General features: G+C 42.2%; 1 long non-coding RNA gene across 1 annotated transcript in view; it reads left to right on the forward strand.

Moving 5' to 3' along the window:
- Positions 1–25,642, forward strand: part of LOC137638701 (uncharacterized) — a 62,966-nt gene that overhangs the window by 31,573 nt on the left and 5,751 nt on the right. The window contains exons 2-3 of the long non-coding RNA XR_011044168.1: positions 10,178–10,283; positions 13,072–13,339. This is a non-coding gene — a long non-coding RNA (uncharacterized lncRNA). The remainder of the gene's footprint in view (positions 1–10,177; positions 10,284–13,071; positions 13,340–25,642) is intronic.

The raw sequence follows: 25,642 nt of genomic DNA on the forward strand, positions 1-25,642 counted from the left end.
GGCAGCTGGAGCAAGATTCTCCCCTCCTTCATAGCCTTGACATCAACTTGAGATGTTATTTGCTACACAATCTTTAGAGGAACCAGGGAGAATTGACTTTTCGCTTGAGGTTCAAGTTTGCTTGTTCCACTCAGTGGAACTTGCTAACCCTTAGGAGGGGACAATAGGCACAATCCCTGGATATTGTTCTTACCTGTAAGAACCGAGAAAGACTTGCTTTTCCAGCTCTCACCTCACAAACACACACTTCCAGCAGGACGCACTAAAAGAGGTGCGCAAACCAGCGCACTTTTTCAGCCTTCGACTTACCAATGCTTGCCCTTGTGAAGAGGAATGGTTGGTAGCTTACCCTTCACAGACTAACCATCCTCAGACCGTTCAATCTTTGGTCAAGACCACACTAGGCAAGGTCCTTCTGTCAGGGGATCAAGTACCGGCAGATCTTTCTCTCGAGAGGCAAATTGCTAATACCAGTGGCAAAACGGCTGGGGCATCTAACATCCCTCGAGAAATTAGTGCCCAATGGCTGTCTCCACATACGGTTTCTATGGTGACAGCTGATGCCATTCAGGTCTCAACACAGAAACCCACCAAATACCCTAATACCGGTGGGACCCGAACAGAAGAGAGACCTGAGTTTGTGGGTGTCAGACACCAACCTCCTCAGAAGAGCAGATCTCTCTCCTCCCCTGGATTTGTTGTTCTTCACAGATGCATTAAAAGAACTTGGAGGGGTGGTCATCTGTTACAGCTGACAGCATCCAAACTTTGTCCGAATCCGAATGGTGGTGCCACATAACCTCCTTGAAATGAGGGCAGCCCACCTGACCCTCAAGTACTTTAATCAGCTCCTTTCAGGGCATTACGTAGTGCTGATGAGCGTCAACACTACAGTATTTTCCCACTACACAAATAAGGAGAGACCTTTTCATAAAACCTATGCCTGCTAGCTATGAAAATCCTTAGGTGGACGGAAGAAAATTTGGTTATCTTAACATCCTGCTTCATCCAGGGCAAGGAGAACGTGCTGGCGGACAATCTGAACAGGAGAACTCAGAGAGTTGGCTTTGAATGGACAATTGACCTGTCTGTGACGTCAGGAACTTCTGGTGTACTGCTCATCAGTACCGTAAGGGTTCGGGCAGGATGCTTTTCAACACACGTGGGACAAGATGGACATCTATGCGTTCCCCTCCTTCTGTCTAATAAGGAGGCTATTGAACAGGGAAGGGCATCGCAAAATCCAGCAAAGACCCTCATAGCTCCGCTGTGGTAACGTGAAGAATGGTTTCTGGACTTTCTGCATCTGCTCACAGAGGCACCAAGAGAGTTCCCTCCACTTTCTGAGCTACTCAGACAACCATAGATGAAGATTTTCCACCAAGCCATACCATCGCTTCGTCTTCACATCTGGAGAGTATCCAGCAACTACTTGCAAGAGAGGCTTTTCGAAGCCAGTTGCTAGGTGCATAGCAAGATACCTCCGGGAGTCATAGTCTGCGCTGTATCAGGCAAAGTGGTCCGTCTTTTGTGGTGGGTGTCGTGGATGGAGTGTCTCTCCACTCAGTGCCTGTATTCCGGGAGTAGCAGAGTTTTTACTGTACCTCAGGAAGGAAAAACTCCACTCAGTGTCAGTGGTGAAAGGCTTTAATTCAGCCTTGAATATTGCCTTCGAACTGAATCGAGTTAACATTTCCTCCTCCACGGAATTTGGAATTTTCAATATTAAACTTACCCGATAATCATGTAGCTGTCAACTCCGTTGCCCGACAGAATTCTACGGGAGGGATACGCCAGCTATCACTATACTAGAAGGGGGTGTACTCACAAGCGCCACCTGTGGCCAGGTACTACAGTACTTGTTGTTGACGCCACCTCACTTTTTCCTCTGTCGTGCTTCCGGCAAGACGTTCTTGGATACGCTTATGATTTTGGAGTATTGTTCACGGTTTGGTGAAGTATTTCTCTAAAATTTGCAGCTATTCGCTATACTGGAAACTTCTATATTAGCTTAGTTAGCTTTTGGAATTAATTTGATTAATTATGGTGACGAAGAGAGTATGAACTCTCTTTCACCTTTAAATGGCCGACCCTTCCCTTAGACGGAAGTGTTGGTGTCTAAGAGAGTATAGACTCTCTTTCTTAATTTTGCTTAACAAAAGTTATAGATTTATTTTATATCTCTCCGCCTTTTATAGGCCTCTTCGATTAACTTCCTTTTATTATAAACTTATTAAAATTAATTTTTATATTTGTTTATATTCGACCTTTCCTAATAGTAGGCGGTCTTTTCTTGGTACCGAAGTTAATTAACATTGAGCCCGTCATTTCGGTTTTACCTGTTAACATATTTTGCTATTTTAATGTTTTTGAAAGAATTTCTTTGATAGTCTCGTACTGTTTTCAAAGTTGAACTAACGTTTTGTTTTGTCTCTGCAGTTGTTGACGTTCAGAACGTTCAACTTGCGCTCTATCGTCACGATAGAGAGAGAATTTTCACGGTGTCACGTTGCAGTAAGAGTAACCGTGTCTAGCGTTTTGTTCATTCTTTCTTAACTTAATGGTTTTAATTCTAATAAATTGGGAAATATTTCAGTTTTTCCTTTAACAATAATATGTTTTAACGATATATATGATTGGGCTCTTCTCTCAGGTTCTAAGTCAAGAGAGAGAGAGAGAGATAGAGACGGAGGGAGAAAGAGGAGGATAAACGTTTCGTTCAAGCGAGTAACGTTGTTATCGTTTTTGCTCTTCTCCCTAGTCTCTTTAGGGGAAGAAGGTAAACGTTTCTAGAGTTTTTTCTTGTTCTCAAGCTTTATGCGGTGAGAGATTTTAAACGTAGTTTATTTGATCTAGTGTTTAGTCTCTTTCCAGCCACTGAATTATTTATCTTTCATTAGATTTTTCTGTTACATTGTAATTCTGTTTTCGCAATTACTAACTTTTGAGAAAGGATAGAATTGCGTGTTTCAGGTACAAACCACTTAAAGTTTCGAGTTCAGTGAAATAAGTGCAAAAAGAAAATCAAAAGTGATAAGTGATTAGCGCAAAGTGTGTCAGTGTTGTGCGTGAGGGTACTTCTGTGCGTGCCAGTCGTCCTCCCAGTCCGGGACCTCTTGCAAGCTCCCAAGCCCAGGGGAGAAGCAATGTCGAAGGGCAAAAGGGTTCGGCAGGCCTTGATCGGCGCACAGAAGTATCCTCGGTGGTTGTGGGCGTGTCTTACAGAGACCGTCACTCCCACCCGCAGACGATTGAGCCCTTATTTTGCTCGTCTGCAGAAGAAATTTCGGGGAGAAAACGCTGGTCTCAGGTCTCAAGACCTCTTAAACGTAAAGTCCAGACCTATGCCAGACGTACGAAGTTAGAGTTCAACAACCCGGATGCAGTCATTGGGTTAGCTCTGACTCTCCTCAGTCATCAGGTGACTGCACACCTCCTAAGAGAGGTAAGGCGATGCCTCTACAGACCTCATCTTCTATTAAGGCTTTGCCTTAACAGACCTTATCGTCTGTTGATCCCAAGACGACTTTGCTGCAGTCCATGCAGTCGCAGCTTGCGGTCTTAATGCGTGAGTTTCAGGCTGAGGTTACCAGCGGTGTGCAGCAACCTCCGCCTCCTCCTGCGAGAGCTCCGCCTCCGCAGTCCAGTCTGCCAGGCGTACAAAGTTGAGGTTCCTCAGGCTACCTTACCGCGTTCTGAGTTGCCAGTTACCAGCGTTGTGCAGCAACCTTAACCTTCCTTAAGGCAACCTCAGCAATGGGAGCAGGAGTCTTATGCCTTACTTCCTCCGCTTCCGCTTGCGGTTCCACCAGCGAGGCAACAATCTCTTGAGGTACGACAACCTCTTCCATCAATGAGGCAGCCACCTCAGCACTCGCTGCAGCGACCACCTTAGGCTAGCACCTCAGGAACCTCAACTCGCGAGACAAGAACTGCGTTCTGCGCAGCCGCTACCTCAACTCTCGCAGCTCACACCTCAGGAACCTTAACTCGTTCCTCAGGAACCTGCTACTGCGCATCCGCAACCCTTACAGCAAGCGCAACTCTTAAGGCAGCAACCTCATGCTATGAGTCAGCCACCTCAACGCATGCATCTGCCATTTTTTCCTCAACTTGAGCTTCTTCCCATTCAACTTGGGAATAACAAATGACAATAATAACACCTCATTACTTTCATAACTTGCATTTGTAATCATATACATGTATGCCTACACAAACATTATGATAATGGAGGTTATTTGTATTACTTATATAAAAATATATATGTATTCCTTGCAATATATTTTTAACAAATCGCAAAATATGGCAAAAATATCTTCTAAACAAAAATGAATCATGAGTTATGAATGTAAGGTAATTTTATGTTGATATTAAACCCCATGCAAGCATGCATGAAGTAATGCAGTGTTGCCAACAGGGCGAGTTTCCCTTTCCTGAGGTGAAGTAGATTATAGTACATTTAGTGTAGCTTAATTCTACGATTATCATGCCGACTATCAAATTCATCAACAAAACAGTCTAAATCAATTCCCTCGGCACGTGCACTTTCAATGAACGGTAATGCGATATTACTCACTCTAGCACTGGTCATGGAATTTCTGAGAAATGTTACACGCCATGCAACACGCTCTGCTTACCTTACAGCATGCTCTACATACAGCATGCTCTGCATACAGCATGCTCTGCATACAGCATGCTCTGCATACAACATGCTCTGCATACCTTACCGCATGCTTCTCAGTCACACATCTTTGGTTGTTGCCAACTCACTAGACTGTCAAGCAGTTTCATAACGTTGCCTTCTAGTCTGCTGCTTTTGCACCAGTGAAACCCTCACTGAGAGAACTTAGCTTTTCTCGGATATGGTCCCTGTAGATGAGAAAGTGCTTTTCTCCCTCCTTCTGATATTCCCTTGAGGACTCTGTCATTTGGAGAGGAGCCTTTAGCTGCGTAGCCTCCTATGGACTTTTATTTAAGCATAACATGCTTCCAGGGAAGGTAATGGTTCCACTTCAGTCGCTAATCCCGTCTGTTACCACACCTGCTCCCATAGACCTTGAGCTGTGTTGCAAGACATGCAGTCCAAGCTTAGTCCTTGTTAGAGGATTTTTTGTTTACGGAGTCAATGTGTCACTGGGAAGACGTTCAACAACCAGCAGAAGTGACTTGTTGTGACGCAGTGCGGCAACCTCAGCAACCCGATAAGGAGTTGTCTGTACGACCCAGACAGTCTAGACAGCTTCGGGTTGTCACTGTACTTCCTCGCTTCCCCATGGTTGACAGTTCACAGACTGTGCAGCAGTACCATGATCTTGTGTCCGGCTCCGTCAGACGACTGGCTTTTAAGAGCTCCCACAAGTCGTCGCTGTCTGGAGATTCTCAAATGGACTATGGATCTGACCAAGGAACTGGGCCTCCTGGTCAATTTTGAGGAGTCTCAGCTCGTCCCATCCCAGACCATTGTCTCCTTGGGTATGGATCTTCAGAGTCGAGCTTTTCGGGCTTTTCCGTCGGCCCCAAGGATCTTCCAAGCCCTAGAATGCATCCAGAGCATGCTGAGAAGGAACCGATGCTCAGTCAGGTAGTGGATGAGTCTAACAGGGACACTTTCATCGCTGGCCCTGTTCATCGTGTTAGGGAGACTCCACCTCCCCCCCCTTCAGTATCATCTAGCTGCTCACTGGATAAAGGACATGACGCTAGAGACGGTCTCAGTTCCTGTTTCCGAAGAGAGGAGGTCTTCTCTCGCGTGGTGTAAGAACAGCTTTCTTCTCAAGGAAGTCTACCTTTGGCTGTTCAGAAACACGACCGCCGTCTCCTCTCGGACGCATCAGACACGGGCTGGGGTGCGACTTTGGACGGACAAGAATGCTCGGGAACATGGAATCAGGAGCAAAGGACACTTCACATCAATTGCAAGGAGTTGTTGGCGGTTATTCTGGCCTTGATAAACTTCAAGTCCCTCCAGCTTAACAAAGTGGTGGAGGTGGACTCTGACAACACCACAGCCCTGGCTTACATCTTCAAGCAGGGAGGGACTCTTTCGTGGAAGTTGTTCTAGATCGCAAGGGACCTCCTCATCTGGTCTAAAGATCGAAAGCTCACGCTGGTAACGAGGTTCATTCAGGGCGGTATGAATGTCATGGCAGATCACCTCAGCCGGAAGGGTCAGGTCATCCCCACAGAGTGGACCCTTCTCAAGAATGTTTGCAGCAGACTTTGGGCCCTGTGGGGTCAGCCAACCATAGATCTGTTCGCTACCTCGATAACCTAGAGACTCCTGTTGTATTGTTCTCCGATTCCAGACCCAGCAGCAGTTCACGTGGATGCTTTTCTGCTGGATTGGTTCCATCTCGACCTGTATGCATTCCCGCCGTTCAAGATTGTCAACAGGGTACTTCAGAAGTTCTCCTCTCGCAAAGGGACACGGCTGACGTTGGTTGGCTCCGCTCTGGCCCGCGAGAGAATGGTTCTTAGAGGTACTGCAATGGCTGGTCGACATTCCCAGGACTCTTCCTCTAGGAGTGAACCTTCTAAGTCTACCTCACGTAAAGAAGGTACACCCAATCCTCCACGCTCTTCGTCTGACTGCCTTCAGACTTTCGAAAGACTCTCAAGAGCTAGGGGCTTTTCGAAGGAGGCAGCCAGAGCGATTGCCAAAGCAAGGAGAACATCCACTCTCAGAATCTATCAGTCTCAAGGGGAAGTCTTCCGTAGCTGGTACAAGACCAATGCAGTTTCCTCAACCAGTACCACTGTAACCCAGATTGCTGACTTCCTGTTATATCTAAGGAAAGTAAGATCCCTTTCAGCTCCTACGATCAAGGGTTACAGAAGTATGTTGGCAGCGGTTTTCCGCCACAGAGGCTTGGATCTTTCCACCAACAAAGATCTACAGGACCTCCCTAGGTCTTTTGAGACCTCAAAGGAACGTCGGTTGTCCACTCCAGGCTGGAATCTAGACGTGGTCCTAAGGTTCCTTATGTCATCAAGATTTGAACCTCTCCAATCAGCCTCTTTTTAGGACCTCACATTAAAAACTCTTTTCCTCGTGTGCTTGACAACAGCTAAAAGAGTAAGTGAGATCCACGCCTTCAGCAGGATCATTGTTTTCACATCTGAAACGGCTACATGTTCCTTGCAGCTCGGTTTTTGCTAAACGAGCTTCCTTCACGTCCTTGGCCTAAGTCGTTCGAGATCCCAAGCCTGTCCAACTTGGTGGGGAATGAACTGGAGAGAGTACTTTGCCCAGTTAGAGCTCTTAGGTACTATCTAAAAAGGTCTTAACCTTTACAAGGACAATCAGAAGCCTTATAGTGTGCTATCAAGAAACCTTCTTTTCCAAGTTCTAAGAACTCAGTTTCTTACTATTCAGGCTTCTGATTAGAGAAACACATTCTCATCTGAAGGAAGAAGACCTTGCTTTGCTGAAGGTAAGGACACATGAAGTGGGAGCTGTGGCTACTTCAGTGGCCTTCAAACAGAGCCATTCTCTGCAGAGTGTTATGGATGCAACCTATTGGAGAAGCAAGTCAGTGTTCGCATCATTCTATCTCAAAGATGTCCAGTCTCTTTACGAGTACTGCTACACCCTGGGACCATTCGTAGCAACGAATGCAGTAGTAGGCGAGGGCTCAGCCACTACATTCCCATAATCCCATAACCTTTTAACCTTTCTCTTGAATACTTTTTATGGGTTGTACGGTCGGCTAAGAAGCCTTCCACATCCTTGTTGATTTGGCGGGTGGTCAATTCTTTCTTGAGAAGCGCCGAGGTTAAAGGTTGTGATGAGGTCCTTTAGTATGGGTTGCAGCCCTGTATACTTTAGCACCTTTGAGTTGATTCAGCCTTCCAAGAGGAACGCTGCGCTCAGTAAGGAAGACGATCTTATTAAAGGCAGAGTAACGGTTCAAGTCGACTTCCTTACCAGGTACTTATTATTTCATTGTTATTGTGGATAACTGATTATATGAAATACGGGATACTTAGCTATCCTTTAGTCTTGTACACTGGTTTTTCACCCACCCCCCTGGGTGTGAATCAGCTACATGATTATCGGGTAAGTTTAATATTGAAAAATGTTATTTTCATTAGTAAAATAAATTTTTGAATATACTTACCCGATAATCATGATTTAATTGACCCACCCTTCCTCCCCATAGAGAACCAGTGGACCGAGGAAAAAGTGAGGTGGCGTCAACAACAAGTACTGTAGTACCTGGCCACAGGTGGCGCTTGTGAGTACACCCCCTTCTAGTATAGTGATAGCTGGCGTATCCCTCCCGTAGAATTCTGTCGGGCAACGGAGTTGACAGCTACATGATTATCGGGTAAGTATATTCAAAAATTTATTTTACTAATGAAAATAACATTTTTCACTCCTCATATGGAACTTCGAGCGTTCAGGTCCTCAGTCGAAAATTAGACCACCTCCTTGAATATTGTCAGGGTCTTACGTTTACAGAAAGGAGCCCCTTATGAACCTCTACGTCAAGCATTGGATAATGACAGCCTTCATGACGGTTTTCTTTTTACCTCTGCAGGTAGAGTCAGTGAGCTACATGGTCTACATATGACATCACCCATTCAAGGGGATGGGTGGCAGGTCACATTTGGTTTCGTCCCTGAGTTTGTTGCAAAGTCTCAAAATCCGTCTTTAGTGAATCCTAGATTTGAGCCCTTTCGGATTTGGAGTCTGATCGGTAACAGATGATAATGATCAAGTGTTACTATGTCCCGTAAAGATGATGAGGTTATACTGTATCTCGTAAGGATAATAAGAACTTGACCCCAAATCAACAAGCTGTTCGTTAGCACGGAAGACCAAGAGGAGAATTGCGAAGAACTCGATTGCCTCTTGGATTAGACGAGTATTAGAAAAGGGCATGGGCCACAGACGCCTTGACGTCAGGTAGATGTCCTCATGCCTATGCTGTCGGGGAGTAAATATTTCTCTGGCATTCAGAAAGAATTCTTCTGTTCAGAAGGTACTTCAAGCAGGCAGGTGGAAACGTCAAACAGCGTTCACATCCCGCTACCTACAAGACATAACCTACAGGAGCCTAGACACATTCTCAATAGGTCCTGTGGTGGCTGCTCATAACGTAATCTAAACACCTCAGTTCCCTTGTGGGACAAGTATCAGAGATTCAAGGGCGTAGGTTACCTTTGAAGTAAGTCTAGGATGAATGCGGCAGTAACTGACCACTTCCTACTTCATCTTGCCCTCTCTTTGTGTGCAGCATTTGGGGAACTTGGCACAGCTGGCCTCGTTCTTCTGTGGGTGATTGTTACGCTCTTAGGACAACCACATATGCATGTATATATGTGTTAAGTCTCCGTTCTCCTGTCAGGGGGAGACGGGAAGAAATATTCATTAGTAGAGGGCATGGCTCAAATAGCTACGATATATGTTCCAACAGATTATTCTCCAGCAATGATTGCCCAGGCCGTTATCCTACAAGGATAACATGGTGCACGATCCCTCAAGATATCACTAAACACAGGCCATCGCGGACAGTTGACTGCTAGTTGTTTTGAGACTTCCACTCACTTTAGGTGAGTCTCCACAGTAAAGAGTGGAAGGTTTGTATATTGCACAGGAACAAGTGACAAATTTGGAATAAATGTATATTTTTTTCTAGCTATACAAACCTGGATCTCTTTACACATACTGTACTGATGTGCCAGCACCAACCCCCTGAAAGTCCTGCCTCAATTACAAAAGTGAGGGTTAGTCGCTAGTGCTGGTGTGAGCGGGAGGGTTAACCTACCCCGCTCCCTTCCTCGCTAACTAGCGGTGGGTAGTTACACCCTGCCAAAAAAGCTTACCGGCTGGTTTCTTCTTCACCTAAATAATACTTGATAGTAAAGAGCTCCATGTTTGTATTGCTAGGAAAAATACAAATTACTTCCAAATTTGTCATATTTAGTTAAACCTTTATAGTATAAATGATATTTATTGAATTGACATTGGACAGCAAATGTGTTAATCAGGCAATGATTGTATTCTGAAAGTAATAACTAGATGTATTTTGGGAAATTTTGCTCAAGGTCTTTTGACGTTCATTGAAAAGTAAAAGGATTTTTAATACCTTGTTGAGAAGCATTATTCTGATATTCCTTTTTGAGAAGTCAAACAATTGAATTTTTCTCCCAATACTTTGTTTCATTTCAGGCGGATCATCTTTCAACACAAATTGAACGAGATCGAGATAAAGAACATCATGTCGTCCATCGGCAATGACTCAAGTCTGTTTGGCATGCATTTGGAGCATGTAAAGGTAAGTCATTGGACTAACTAGAATTATTTTACTTTGATTAAAAGGTTTTAATTGATGAAATATTTTAGAATGTGATGCCGTAAAACCATTGTTTCATCGTACACTGATTATGCATTGTAAGGTGTGTGGGACACCATAGAGCGGTCTAGTGATCTTTGGAAGTGCTGCACAGAAGGTTCTCAACTTACATACATTTGGAGATACAAACACAAATCCAACTGAAAATAAAAAAGATAGGGTAAAGAAATACTGAAATCAATCAATACTATATCATTTAATACAGTAAGCAAATTGGCATTTGTAATAACATGATATTTATTTCATATAAAACCTGAATATTTGTTGACTTCTGTAGCTGGAAATTATGGTCATAGGGTTCAGGTTAAGCCTACCCTAGGTCAAAATGTAACAAAATTCAACTAACAAACACGCTTCTTGAAGCCAATTTAGTTTGTAGGTTGAGAGACCTATATTTTAAGCCTGGTATTTTGTTCCTCAACTGGTTAGTTTTGTTTTGAACTTTGCTGTAAGGTTTTAGATGTCAAACATTCTAGATGCATTCGAAACAAGTAGTAGAAAGAGCAGTCAGACATTTCAGACCTCCATCAATGAAGAGAGTCAATTTGACTCGAGTCTACGGACCGAGCTCTCCCTTGTTCTTATGTTGACCGTGAATGATTTTAACGTATATTATTAACAATAATGACTAGAGTCGCTATCTTGATCTGGATCACCTCCATAAGCTAATGGGTTCTCCTGGAGCTTAATAATTATCCGTTGTTAAAGTTGGTGAGAATCCCGAAAGAAGTTTTGCCGTATACCTGCTAACAGACAGACAAACAGTTGAATAAATGCAGGTTATTTTATTACCACCCTGGCAAAGGAAACAAAGCTAAAAGTTGGCATAAAATGTGGAAGGCAATGTTAATGGATACATATACATTTTATCACAAGGGAGGAGTTTTTACTTAAAGGCTGTTAAGTTTCATCTTTGGAATCTGGAAATATTGAGAATATTTCTACTGCCTTTATCATGTTGGTTAATTTGTCTTCAGAGGTTGTTTGAAATATGATTATTATTGTTATTCTGATTAGTTAAGCTAAAACCCTAGTTGGAAAAGCAGGATGCTACAAGCCCAATGGCTCCTACAGGAATAAATCGCCAGTTGAGGAAAGGAAATGAATAAACTACATGAGAAATAATTAACGATCAATATAAAATACCTTATGGTCAGCATCAGTGCTAAAATAGATCTGTCATACATAAACTATGAGAGACCTATATCAGTCTGTTCAACATAAAAACATTCGCTGCAGAACTCCCGAAGTTCTTTTACTCTAAGATTATGTAATAATTTTACTTTATTAGGTGAATGAGTGAAATATCTCAAAAGTCTTAATCTTTGATCTTAGTTTAGTTTAATACACTTGATGACATAACGTAATTAGGAAAGATATTTTCTTTGGAAAAGTTTGCTCAAGTGATTTCACCAATTCAAGAATGAGAAAATTCTGACAATGCTAAAACACGGTTTGGTGAGATACTACCGCCAGAGAGTTATAGGGTACTTTCCCTGGATCCCTTTCTAGTTATGGCTCATTTTTTCTTTGCCTACACATACACCTAATAGTCTGGCCTATTCTTTACACATTTTCCTCTTTCCTCATACACCTGACAACACTATGATAGCTGAAAAATTCTTCACTCAAGGGGTTAACTTCTGCACTGTAATTGTTCATTGTCTACTTTCTTCATGGTAAGGGTAGAAGAGACTCTTTTGCTATGGTAAGCAGCTGTTCTGGGAGAAGGACATTCCAAAATCAAAATGATGTTTCCTTCTCTTGGGTATTGCCATAGCCTCTGTAGCATGGTGTTCCTCTGTCTGGGGTGAGAGTTCTCTGTCTTAGGGTACACTCAGGGACACTATTCTATCTGTGTCTTTGTTTCCTTACCGGGCTATTTTCACCGTGGACCCCTTGGCCTTATAACACCCTGAGTTTCTAACTAGTTTTGTAGTTTAGCAAGTGATAATAATAATAGTAATAATAATAGTGAATATTCAAGAAAGTAATCAGGGCCATATTCGCAAAGATGAACTTTTAATTGAAGGCTCTCACGCTTGTGTTAGATTATGATCTGTATGACAATCTCAGAATAATAGCAGTTACTTATCTCTTTTGCCTTCCCTCTTGACATACCATTTCAATTTTAATTGTTTTCTTATGAGGATTCTAAAGGTAGCATTTTAGGTTGAAGTAGTTTACTGGAAACACCCCTGCTTGACTATCTGTTGGACTGGGGTTCGAGAATTGCTCAAGCTCGATAGTTTCTTGTAGTGTCTGCAACTTCACCATCCTTGTGAGCCAAGGATTGGAGATTTCGGTAGCCTATAGGTTTACCTACTGAATCATCAGCAACCATTGCCTGGCACAAGTTGTATCCAATTGTAGGGTTTTAGTATTTATAGATAAAAAAAACTTGAGACAACCCACATGTAAAAATCAATCAGATATTTAAGTGATTTATATAATACAGATGTGTTAGTCTCAAGTAGAACTTAGTGAGGGTTGTCATCAAATAGTTTTTTGTAATATAATTTGAATTTTGGAGAAAGATTACTTTACCTTCATTTATCTTGAACTGTGCAGGACAGCAGCAGATATTTTGTAGAACATCAAATAGAACAGTTAATAGATTTCGTAGATGTTGATTAATTAGTAAGACTTTTGTATTACCCTTTGAGTTGGCAAGAGATTGAAATGCCCCTAATCTGATATTTTATTCCAGGTTGATCAGTTGAAATTGAATGTAGGAAGGATAGAAATAGAATTCCGTCCGGCTCCAACTTGAGACCTGAATTTTGGACCTCATAGACCTGGGGTTGAGCTGCCCCTTAACCCCTCCCTTGCACTTGTGATCTGATGGCTGTGGTTTTCTATATGAAAAATTGACAAGATGCAAATACTCTAAGAGCAGAAGGAAACGAAGAATGAGGCATAGGCGATGTTAGCATGTACCCAAGTCTTTTTGCCATCTGGATACAGAGCATGTGACGGTAAGGCACTGATATAACTGGAATTATGATACTGTATTGTTATCAGTTTGTTCCTATGCGAATACAAACCCTTGTTATTTGAGGAGGTTATAAAATCAAGTCAGTTTATTTATTTGACTGTGTGTCAGTGGAGAAGACTACATCAAAACTACTCTATGGATTTTGACAGATTTTTCACCGCAGATAGATCTTAGACCATTGACAACTCCATTAATTATTGGAGATGATGCAGTACCAGATCAAGATCCTAGATACGAAATTGAATTTTTTCACAATTTTAAAAATTATGTCAAAAGAAATTGGCACATTGGATTTTCACCAAATTTTAACAATGGATAGATACAGTTAACTCCCCGTTAACACGAGTGTTATGTTCATGGAGATGTCGTGTTAAAGGAACATAATTTCTCGAAAAGAAATAATGGTAATAGGGGATGTTACGTTCCTGGACATTGGCAGTCTGTCTATTTTGGGATTTTGTTACTATGAAACTTGAAACAAACACATTGATGTATTTGAAGGTCACAGAAACAATAAAAACACACATTCTTACTCTACTTGTATTTATTTTATAGTAAAATAAGTTATTACCCATGTACATCACTCTCCTTACCACTGTTTCTCTCTCTCTCTCTCTCTCTCTCTCTCTCTCTCTCTCTCTCTCTCTCTCTCTCTCTCCCTCTCTCATCAACAACAACAGACGTATCAGCTGTTGACGCTCTTGATCCACATCCTTCTACATAGGCGATGTAAACAAAGATATTGAATATAAATATTGGTAAATGTAACAATTAAGTTTATTTTATACTATCGCAATATAATTTTTATAACTTAATTTGTTATTCAATGTTACAAAATTTTTCCATTTTATACTATCTTAGAACAAACCAGATTCACAAGTAAAGAATCGTGATGTACTGTAAACATGCTAAATTGTAAACATCTACATTTAGAAGTATGGATGTAGATTTATTTGTAAAATTAGATTACTTTTTTTGTTACTACATCAAAAACTAAAATTTATTTGTTTGTAAACTTAAATAAATTATTATTAACCTCTCTCTCGCTCTTGCTCTTAAGCTGGAAATTCAACTTGCGTAACATCGGACATTTCGTGCTAACAGAATATATCTCAATAAATTTGGACTCCTGTAACTTCGAAATTGGGTTAATAGAACTCATGTTAATGGGGAGTTAACTGTATTTTGTATCATAAGTAACCATGAAAATTTGGAGGTGACACGGATCAAGATCACAATTCTGGATCATTATTGAACTATCTACTGTACAGTCAGCATTTGAAAAGTGCGAGGGAATGTCCGTAGACTCAAGTAAAATATTGGCAACTTTCATTGGTGGAAGACTGAAATCTTTGATTGCTCTTATTTCCTTTTGTATGTGTTTCTTTCATTTCCAATTCCTCTTCCATTATCTTCTCCCCTTTGTGCCACCTATGCCTTGATCTGCCCTTAATTATTACCACAGATCACCAGTGTCTATTCTTGGTCTCTGCATTGCCTTAAGAAAACTACTGCATTTGCCTTAATCTTCCAGTCTTAGGGTTCAGGTATGTATTTGACACCGATCTACAGTACTTGCACTGGAGGCAAATGTATTAGTGTTCAAAAATGTATTCACTTTCTTATTCAACTGTTGATTTTTTATCCTTACCTGAACAATCCACTCTAGGGATTGACACACCGGCTTGGTTAAAGGTTGTCTGTGTAATATCATGTTATCACGAACGCATTGTAAACAATATAAACCAGTGATAATTTATGTTTGGTTGGGGGTGGGGGCCTGTTATGGTGGCTTTGTGTCTGTGATTGGGGGTTGAGGTCTGTATTTTCAGGAGGAAACGATGACTTAATATTTTTCTAGCCGATCAGCAGTTCCAACTATCAAGGAAATACTTGAATTCTATATGAAACCGTATAGAAGAAAACTGGTGGCTATGGCTACAATGTATGGTTGCACTGTAGCAATTGGATATTTGTTTGCTTTGTTCCAAGATCGGGACTTTCTAACGAGTGCTAAATCAGTATTTATGATAATTTGGGATTCTCTGGAAGGTCACCCATATAGAGCTTGATCACAATCAATTATGTAGGTAGAGAAAAAGGTGTAATGTAAATTCCACTTGCGAGGTGCATAAAATGGCTGCCTCTCAACTGGGAAGATATGTAAACATAGAAGAAAAAATCTGGAAGGATTTGTCTTCCAGCCTTTATGTATATATAATTTTTCAATATTTAACTTAGCCGGTGATTATATAAGCTGCAACTCTGTTGCTCGACAGAAAACTCTACGTTAAAAATCCGCCAGCGATCGCTATGCAGGTAGGGGGTGTACTTCAACAGCGCCATCTGTCGTGCAGGTACTCAGTACTCAATGTAAACAAAGAACTCAATTTTCTCTCTGTCGGGCTACCGGCAAGACCTACTAATTCGCTGTTGCTAACTGGATTTGTTTTCACAACTACTGTATTTGGTGAAGTACACTATTCTAGTTTTGAGCTTTCGCTATGCAGGTGTTTTATCTTCATCTCAAAACTTGAACTCGTTTTGGATAGATTTAATTATGGTGACAAAGAGAGTATGGACTTTCTTTCACTTTTAAATGGCCGACCCTTCCCTTAGACGGAAGTGTGTTTAGGCTTTTAGTAATTATCTTATCACGTTATAGATCTATATATTTTATATCTCTCCGCCTTTATTAGGCCTCTTCGATTAACTTTCCATTTATTATAAACATATAAAAATAAATTTTAATGTTTTGTTTATATGCGACCTTTCCTGATAGTAGGCGGTCCTAACTTGGAACCGAAGTTAATCAACGTTGAGCCCTTTATATCGTAATTAGCTTTTAAAGAATTTAAAACTTTTTAAATGTAATATTTTATGAAAGAATTTCTTTGATAGTCTTCGTACTGTTTTCAAAGATGAACTAACGTTTAGTTTTTTATGCTACGCAGTTGTTGACGTTCAGGACGTTCAACATGCGCTCTATCGTTACGATAGAGAGAGAGTGTATCACGGTTTCACTTTGCAGTAAGAGTAAATCGATTCTGACGTTTTGTTCATTCTTTCTTAGCTTTAATGTTTTAAATTCTAATTTAAAGGAACTTTTTATTTGAAAAACCTTTCAGTTTTTTCCTTTAGTCAAATAACATGTTTTTTTGACGATATATAATTGGGCTCTTCTCTTAGGTGCAAAATCAAGAGAGAAAGAGAGAGAGAGATAGAGACGGAGGGAGAGAGAGGAGAGAAAACGTTCCGTTCAAGCGGGTAACGTTGTTCTCGTGTTACTCTCGTCCCTAGTCTCTGTACGGGGAGGAAGGATAAAACGTTTTTAGGTTTTTATTCTCGTCCCCAGGCTATGTGCGGTGAGAGATTGAAAACGTAGTTATATGAACTAGTGTTTAGTCTCTTTCCCAGCCACTGATTTTTCTTTTTATCTTAAAATATGTTTTTCTGTTTTTTGCTGGTATTATGAGCTTGCATTATACGACTAATTTCGCAATTACTACCTTTTAATGAAGGGTAGAATTGCGTGTTTCAGGTAGAAATAAGTGCAAAACAGAAAATCGAAGTGATAAAGTGATATGCGCAAAGTGTTACAGTGTTGCGTCCGAGGCGCAAAGTGTTACAGTGTTGCGTCCGAGGGTTCGTCTGTTCGTGCCTGTCGTTCACCTAGTCCGGGACCTTTTGCAAGCTCCCAAGCCCAGGGGAGAAGTAATGTCAAAAGACTTATGGGTTCGAGAGGCCTTGACCAACGAACAGACGTTTTCCCTCTATGGTATCGGGTGTTTCTTACCAAGATCTCCCCTACCATAAGACGAGAGAGACGTTGTTTCTCCTCGCCATCCGTAGGCTTTTTGCATAAGAAACCTGTCACAAGGTTTCAAAGCCCTTAAGCGAAAGTCAGTCCTTTCAGGACAGGTCCAGCGTCCTGGTTACAGCCATTAGGACAGCTCTGACCCTATGCAGTCATCGGATAACTGCTCGCCGCCTAACAAAAGCGTAACACAGACTCCGAAAGTCTTTTTTTGTAGGCAAAGTGTTGCGGTCACAGACGTTACCCTCGTCTATTACCACAACCATTTCCGTTGATCCTTAAGGGGTTGTATGGCAAAACATGCAGTATATGCTTGCCTCCCTTATGGAAGACTATTCTGCCGATTAGTCAGTTGAGTCTAGCCGTTTATCTCATCGATATCCTGGCTTTCAGCCAACCTAACGTTCCTTTGTGCTTACTGTTGACGTTGGCGTAGCTTAGTCACGTCAGTCAGGTTGTTTAGAACCACACTCGATGCGGTCTCGTGTGGTTTTTCAGCTGCATTTGGACGTTAGGCCACTGGCTGATGCTCCTGTTGACGTTCTAGACGTTCACTAACAATCGGAGTTGACTTGTTTTGACGCTGTGCGTCAACCTCCGCATTCTAGAGTTGTTTTGACTGCTCAGTCTAGGCAGTCAAAGCAGTCTCGAGTGGACGCTGTACGTCCTCACGCACCTGTTGTGGTTGACAGTTCAGTTGTTGACAGTTCACAGACTGTCAAGCAGTTACATGACGTTGCGTTCTGGTCCGCTACTAATGCACCAGTGAGAGACTCAGCTTTTATCGGACAAGGTTCCTGTAGATGAGGAAGTTGCTGTTCTCCCTCCTACTGATATTCCCTTGAGGACTCTGTCAGATGGAGAGGAGCCTTAAGCTGCTTAGCCTCCTATGGACTTTAATTAAATCATGATGATTTTTTTAAGGATCTTCGTCCGGATCTTGTAACTGCTGCTCCTCGTTCGCCTAAACGTCAGAGCTTACACTAGGCCTAGCTACTTCGAAGCCGTTGTTTTTAAGCTAGTGCTCTCTCGCTCTCCTAGAGAGGGTTACGTTGGCTAGGCGACTGGTTTTTCACCAGGAGGAGTTTGGGGGATACAGCCTTTGCTTTCCCTTCTTTTAAACTGGTTTATAGAGCGAGAGTCTGATATGACACGAGAGAAGTTCTCGGCTTGGGAGTTCATGCCTCTGCCCAGATAGACTTCTCAATTCTGGTAGACTCTCCCTGGCGCCTAGCCAGGAGACGCTCCAAGTTGTTTATAGGTCAACTTCTCGGCTGTTGTCGAGCCTTTGAAGTTTTGCTGTACTATTATGTCACGCATAACAAGGCTTTCAGGGATGGTAAACGGTTGCGCCTCAGTCGCTAACCCCGTCTGTTGCCACACCTGCTCCCGTAGACCCTAAATGGGCTTTGCTGCAAGACATGCAGTCCAAGCTTGCGTCCTTGATAGAGGACTTAAATGCGGAGAAGAACCTTCTGGCCAACAACCTTCCAACCGGTCGGTTGTGCGCCCTGTTGACGCTGAGGTAACCTACTCGCGTCTGCCAGTTGAGGTGGTTCCTCCACCGATGCGACCCAGTGTGGGTTGCCAGCCGCACGTTGACGTTAAGCGACGCTCGGAGGTGGTTGTTGACGTTCAGGACGTTCAACAACCAGCAGAGGTGACTTGTTGTGACGCAGTGCGTCAACCTCAGCAACCCGGTAGGGTGTTGACTGCACAACCCAGACGGTCTAGACAGTTTCGGGTTGACGCTGTGCTTCCTCGCGCACCTATGGTTGTTGACAGTTCACAGACTGTGCAGCAGTTCCATGATATTGCGTCCGGCTCCGTCACGCATCCACCAGTGCGACCGGATTCAGCGAGTCAGACGTTGCCCACTCCGTTGCCGTTTCCTCATCAGTTTCGGATGAGGAACCCTCTGATGAGGACGTTGCTGAACAAGACGATCAGCCCCCAGCCCTGCTATCAATCCAGAAGATGCTGAAGAAGGAACGCTGCTCAGTCAGGTTGTGGATGAGTCTGGTAGGGACGCTGTCATCCGTGGATCAATTTGTGTCACTAGGAAGACTACACCTCCGTCCTCTTCTATACCATCTAGCTTTTCACTGTAAAAAGGACAAGACGCTAGAAGCGGTCTCGATCCCGGTTTCCGAAAAGATAAAGTCTTGTCTGACTTGGTGAAAGGACTATATCAACCTAAGAGAGGGTCTTCCCCTGACTGTTCAGACTCCCAACCACGTTCTCTTCTCGGACGCATCGGACGTAGGCTGGGGTGCGACATTAGACGGTCGGGAATGCTCGGGAATATGGAACTCAAGTCAAAGGACAATGCATTTCAACTGCAAGGAGCTACTGGCAGTACGTCTGGCCTGGAAAAGCTTCAGGTCTCTCCTTCGAGGCAAAGTGGTGGAGGTGGACTCGGACAACACCACTGCTTTGGCGTACATCTCCAAGCAAGGAGGGACCTACTCTCTGACGTTGTACGAGATCGCAAGGGACCTCCTCACCTGGTCAAAAGGTCTAGACATATCACTAGTAACGAGGTTCATCCAAGGCAACTTGAATGTCATGGCAGATTGTCTCAGTCGGAAGGGACAAATAATTCCAACAGAATGGACCCTCCACAAGGATGTATGCAAGAGACTTTGGGCCACCTGGGGCCAGCCAATCATAGATCTCTTCGCAACCTCGATGACCAAGAGGCTCCCAATATTTTGCTCACCAATCCCGGACCCAGCAGCAGTTCATATAGATGCCTTTCTCCTAGATTGGTCACATCTAGATCTATATGCATTCCCTCCGTTCAAGATTGTCAACAAGGTACTGCAGAAGTTCGCCTCTCACGAAGGGACAAGGTTGACGCTAGTTGCTTCCCTCTGGCCCGCGAGAGAATGGTTCACCGAGGTACTTCGATGGCTAGTAGACGTTCCCAGAACACTTCCCCTAAGGGTGGACCTTCTACGTCAGCCACACGTAAAGAAGGTACACCAAGGCCTCCACGCTCTTCGTCTGACTGCCTTCAGACTATCGAAAGACTCTCGAGAGCTAGAGGCTTTTCGAAGGAGGCAGCCAGAGCGATTGCTAGAGCAAGGAGAACATCCACCCTTAGAGTCTACCAATCGAAGTGGGAAATCTTCCGAAACTGGTGCAAGTCAGTATCCGTATCCTCGACCAGTACCTCTGTAACTCAAATAGCTGACTTCCTCTTATATCTGAGGAAAGAACGATCTCTTTCAGCTCCCACTATCAAGGGTTACAGAAGCATGTTGGCATCAGTCTTCCGTCACAGAGGCTTAGATCTTTCCAACAATAAAGATCTACAGGACCTCCTTAAGTCTTTTGAGACCACGAAGGAGCGTCGTTTGGTTACACCTGGTTGGAATTTAGACGTGGTACTAAGATTCCTTATGTCAGACAGGTTCGAACCGCTACAATCAGCCTCCCTGAAAGATCTCACCTTAAAGACTCTTTTCCTGGTATGCTTAGCCACAGCTAAAAGAGTCGGTGAGATTCATGCCTTCAGCAAGAACATCGGATTCTCATCCGAAACGGCTACATGTTCTACAAATTGGTTTTCTAGCCAAAAACGAGCTGCCTTCTCGGCCTTGGCCAATATCGTTCGATGTTCCAAACTTATCGTATGGTTGGAAATGAACTAGAAAGAGTCTTATGACCTGTAAGAGCTCTTAAGTTCTATTTAAAACGAACTAAACCTTTACGAGGCCCGTCTGAAGCTTTATGGTGTTCAGTTAAGAAACCATCTTTGCCTATGTCAAAGAATGCTTTATCCTATTTTATCAGACTGTTAATACGAGAAGCTCATTCCCATCTGAATGAGGAAGACCAAGCTTTGCTGAAGGTAAGGACACACGAAGTTAGAGCTGTCGCAACTTCCGTGGCCTTTAAACAAAATAGATCTCTGCAAAGTATAATCGACGCAACCTATTGGAAAAGCAAGTCAGTGTTCGCGTCTTTTTATCTTAAGAATGTCCAGTCTCTTTACGAGAACTGCTACACTCTGGGACCATTCGTAGCAACGAGTGCAGTAGTGGGTGAGGGCTCAACCACTACAATTCCCTAATTCCATAACCTTTTTAATCTTTCTCTTGAAATGTTTTATTATTGTTTTTGGGTTGTCCGGAAGGCTAAGAAGCCTTTCGCATCCTACTTGATTTGGCGGGTGGTCAAAGTCATTTCTTGAGAAGCGCCTAGATTAGAGGTTTTGATGAGGTCCTGTTGTATGGGTTGCAACCCTTGATACTTCAGCTCCTAGGGGTCGCTCAGCATCCTAAGAGGATCGCGAGGCTCCGTAAGGAAGACGTACTTAAAAAGGCAGAGTAATTGTTCAAGTCGACTTCCTTACCAGGTACTTATTTATTTTAAGTTTGTTATTTTGATAACTGCTAAAATGAAATAAAAAATCCTTAGCTCATAATAATGTAAACATTTATTGCTGGTCTCTACCCACCCCCCTGGGTGTGAATCAGCTTATATAATCACCGGCTAAGTTAAATATTGAAAAATGTTATTTTTATAATAAAATAAATTTTTGAATATACTTACCCGGTGATTATATATTAAAGGACCCTCCCTTCCTCCCCAATAGAGACGCAGTGGACCGAGGAGAAAATTGAGTTCTTTGTTTACATTGAGTACTGAGTACCTGCACGACAGATGGCGCTGTTGAAGTACACCCCCTACCTGCATAGCGATCGCTGGCGGATTTTTAACGTAGAGTTTTCTGTCGAGCAACAGAGTTGCAGCTTATATAATCACCGGGTAAGTATATTCAAAAATTTATTTTATTATAAAAATAACATATTTATCAAATATGATATTTCTTTTATTTTATTTTATACAGCTTTTCAACCTTGAATAGAAAGGAAGCGTTGCTCTCTTCTGCTAGCTCTTTTTAAATGTATACGAGTCTGTTTCGTCACATGCAAATACCGTGTGTGCTAAGTTCCTGTGGTCAGCTATTTATTTCAGATAAAGGAGATCAGGGAGACTTCCCTGACTAGGAAGATTTGCCTGTCCACATGCTACACAATAATATATACCAAATAGTACACTGCATCAATTTTTAAGCCTATGTTACAGATATTTTCATACAGGTACTTTTCTTTTGAGAAGGAGTTAGTGAAAGATATATTCACAACCGTTTCTGTTACCCCAAGGGGTTCCACAGTTTTATCCTCTCCTAAGAAAGAAATACGTATCTTGTAGGAAAAATCAACAAATTATGTATTATAGGCCTAGTAATTGTAATAGAGTATCGCTATATTCACAGTTCCACAAATAGTCCCCCCATGCGTTCTTCCACAGGGTATCGGAGAAGCATCTGCTAAAAAATCCACTGGAACGTACCATGCGTCTCAATATACGCGAACCACCTGAACGTTGGAATAGTAGCTGAACGTACCACTAACTTCACACGTTCTTGTGTCAAACGTCGATCTAACATTAAGTTATGTTTTTTTGCAATGCATCCAGGAACGTAATATAGGGAAAATTTTCATGATTTTAGATTCTCCAGATATTCATCGTTAAAACCGTCAGAATATAACAACGAATCTTCGCTTTTTAACAGCTTAGAACATTATATTGATATTATTTAAGTGAGTGCAAAACAGTATCTCCTGACTTATCATGACTAGGTATCAGTTAAACAACAGGGATTAGATCTTTCTCTTTATTCATATCGCGAATATAATTAATTTTCGAGTGGAGGGTCTGGGAAAAATCCAGTTATTTCAGAAATAATGTTAAATTGCAAGGATCTAATTTTCATCATTCTTAGGTTAAGAAATATGTTAAACTGTTTCTTTCTTCACAGTCATATTACGAATTTACGTTAACAGAATGTAACACGACATTTCTTCAATATCCTCTGCTTGCAAGTCAGTCTTCAGGGAACAGGAAGAGATTCCAGAGAAGGGAAAGAGCTTCAAGTGAATTTCTTAATAGGAACCAATCCCGTCAGGATCTACACTTGGATCCAGATCCTTCATCATTTATGATTATAGCAGATTTGTCAGTATTTGTGTCCAGGTGAAGCATTATATTTTACAAAAGTGCAAGTCTTTTCTGCCATATTGTCACCTTTGGAAATCCTCCCTGTGCTCAGATGACCGGGAGGTGTTGTGTAATCGGTGGCTTCTTACCGGCAGTCTTCCATTTAGCTCTAGTTTCATCAAAGAGCGAGCAAACTACATAACCTATCTTATCTTTTTTCACGCTCCAGTGGGTGGAAAGTTCTGTCATTTACTTTCATTACAAAATTTACAGCTAAGATCCAAAATGCTACTATTAACCCTTTTACCCCCAGGCTATTTGGAAATTTCCAACCCTTAACCCCCAGGGGGTTATTTTTTTCCCAGCACATTTTGCAGTATATTTTTTTAAAATTGCTCTAACAGCTTTAATTTTTGTCATAGAGAGGTCAGGTTGGTCCCATTCTCTTGGAAAATGCCCGAATTTTCTCAAAAAATTATCAAAAATATGAAAAAATAAATTTTTATAGCTTTTTTTGCAAGGACGTACCGGTACGTCCATGGGGGTAAAGGGATGGCTTTTGTGAAACGTACCAGTACGTCCTTTGGGGGTAAAAGGGTTAATAATATCAGATTTGACTTTTACAATATCAGCATTAAAGGAGGTATAACTGATGATCCGGATTGTTTCTTACTTTGTCCCATTAGGGCAGTTTGCTTATATCTTAAGAGGACTGTTTCCTACTGCCTGACCTTTACTATCATGTTTGTTAGCACAATTCAAACAAGAAGGGAGGGTCTGAGATCAAAATCCCTTTCTGGTTTTGAGAAGTGGTTATGAGGGCTTATATCTTAAGGAGAAGCATCGAATGGGGCCCCTACCAAAGCCCATAACTTTCGTGTTGTTGCCACATCCTTAGCATTTGGCAATAACCACTCCGTAGATACTGATAGAGAGGCTATTAATAGAGCTTTCAAATCCTTTAGAGACATGATTACTGTGGCAACTCCAACGGCTCACAATATTCATGGACTAGCCACAACCATAGCTTCCTGTAAAACCTAAAATCCACCTTTTTGTGACAAGTGATTTGACTCTATCTTTCATCACTCGAGGAGGAGACTGATGATGTAGTGGATTTATTACTATGCCCTGTTTGGGCAGTGAGTCTCTGTTTGATAAAGTCTATACTTTGTGTTTCCGGTGTCTCTAATTTATTTGTCAAGATTGGATGAAAGGAGAAAAGAGTAACAGAAAGTACCATTTCTCTTTGACTGCTAGAGACTATCGTGAGGTTTTTAAACCCTTTGGGAGAAGCGTCTTCCAGGGCCTCTTCCAGGGTTCATGACATCCGTGGTCGTGTCACAAACATTGCTTTCCACAAGAACCACCCGGCGCCTACAAGACCCAGGACACCTGTACTATAGGCCCTGTAGTGGCTGTCCAATAGTCAATGTAGAAACTGTGCTTCTGCAGCACAATTATCCTAGTGTCAACTCATCTGTAACTTATTAGTACTTAATGCCAAATGTAAGTAACCTTTTGCCCCATCCTAACTCTCATGGGCTTGGGAGTATTAGCACTGGTAGACACTCAAGCAGGTAAGGACATTTCTTTGAATCAAACCTTATAGAATATAGCTACGATTTTATAATACATGTGATTGTCTGTTTCAAAGCATATTACTTTCTTTGCTGAGCAGGGATAACATAACTTGAGTATTTAGGTATGCCCCTACCTCGTATCAGAGCCAGGCATGACCTTTCTGGGCCGAGGGTCAAACAGACGGCCTTTTCCTGCCATTGGGAATTCCTCCCACCTAAGGAAGACTCCCTATTAAATTGACTCATATTTGTAATACCTCGGTAGTCGAACGACTCTATACTCGAACAATTCGGAGTTCGACCAAAATTTTCGAGAAATTTTTGCTGCGGTGCTCGACCAAAAATTCGGTACTCGACCAGCCGAACACGTGACGACCGCATGGGCTTTGTGATGATCGCGCCATCTCGGCCACTCTCGCTTGTTCGGGAAGCATCAGTTCTCTCGAGAGCGTCACTCAGACAACGCGCGATCAGCATTCGTTGTGATTTAGTGATTTTCAGTGCTTTTAATTGCTTTTTTAGCTTTCATAATGAGTCCCAAGAAAGTAATGAGTGTTAAGGGGAAGGAGAAGAGGAAAACAGTGCGAACAACGATCGAGTTGAAGAAGGAAATTATAGCGAAATATGAGAATGGTGTACGAGTGTCCGATTTAGCGGTAGAATACGGAATGGCGAAGTCGACCATTTCTACGTTTTTAAAGCATAAAGAAATGATTAAGAAGGCGAATGTTGCAACGGGAGTTACGGCGGTAACTAAGCAAAGGCCACAAGTGATTGAGGAGATGGAAAAGTTGCTTTTAATATTTATTAAAGAAAAACAGTTGGCCGGGGAAAGTGTTAGTGAAGCGTTCATTTGTGAAAAAGCGTT

Source organism: Palaemon carinicauda, chromosome 3, assembly GCF_036898095.1.
Source record: "Palaemon carinicauda isolate YSFRI2023 chromosome 3, ASM3689809v2, whole genome shotgun sequence".
Classification (NCBI taxonomy): domain Eukaryota; kingdom Metazoa; phylum Arthropoda; class Malacostraca; order Decapoda; family Palaemonidae; genus Palaemon; species Palaemon carinicauda.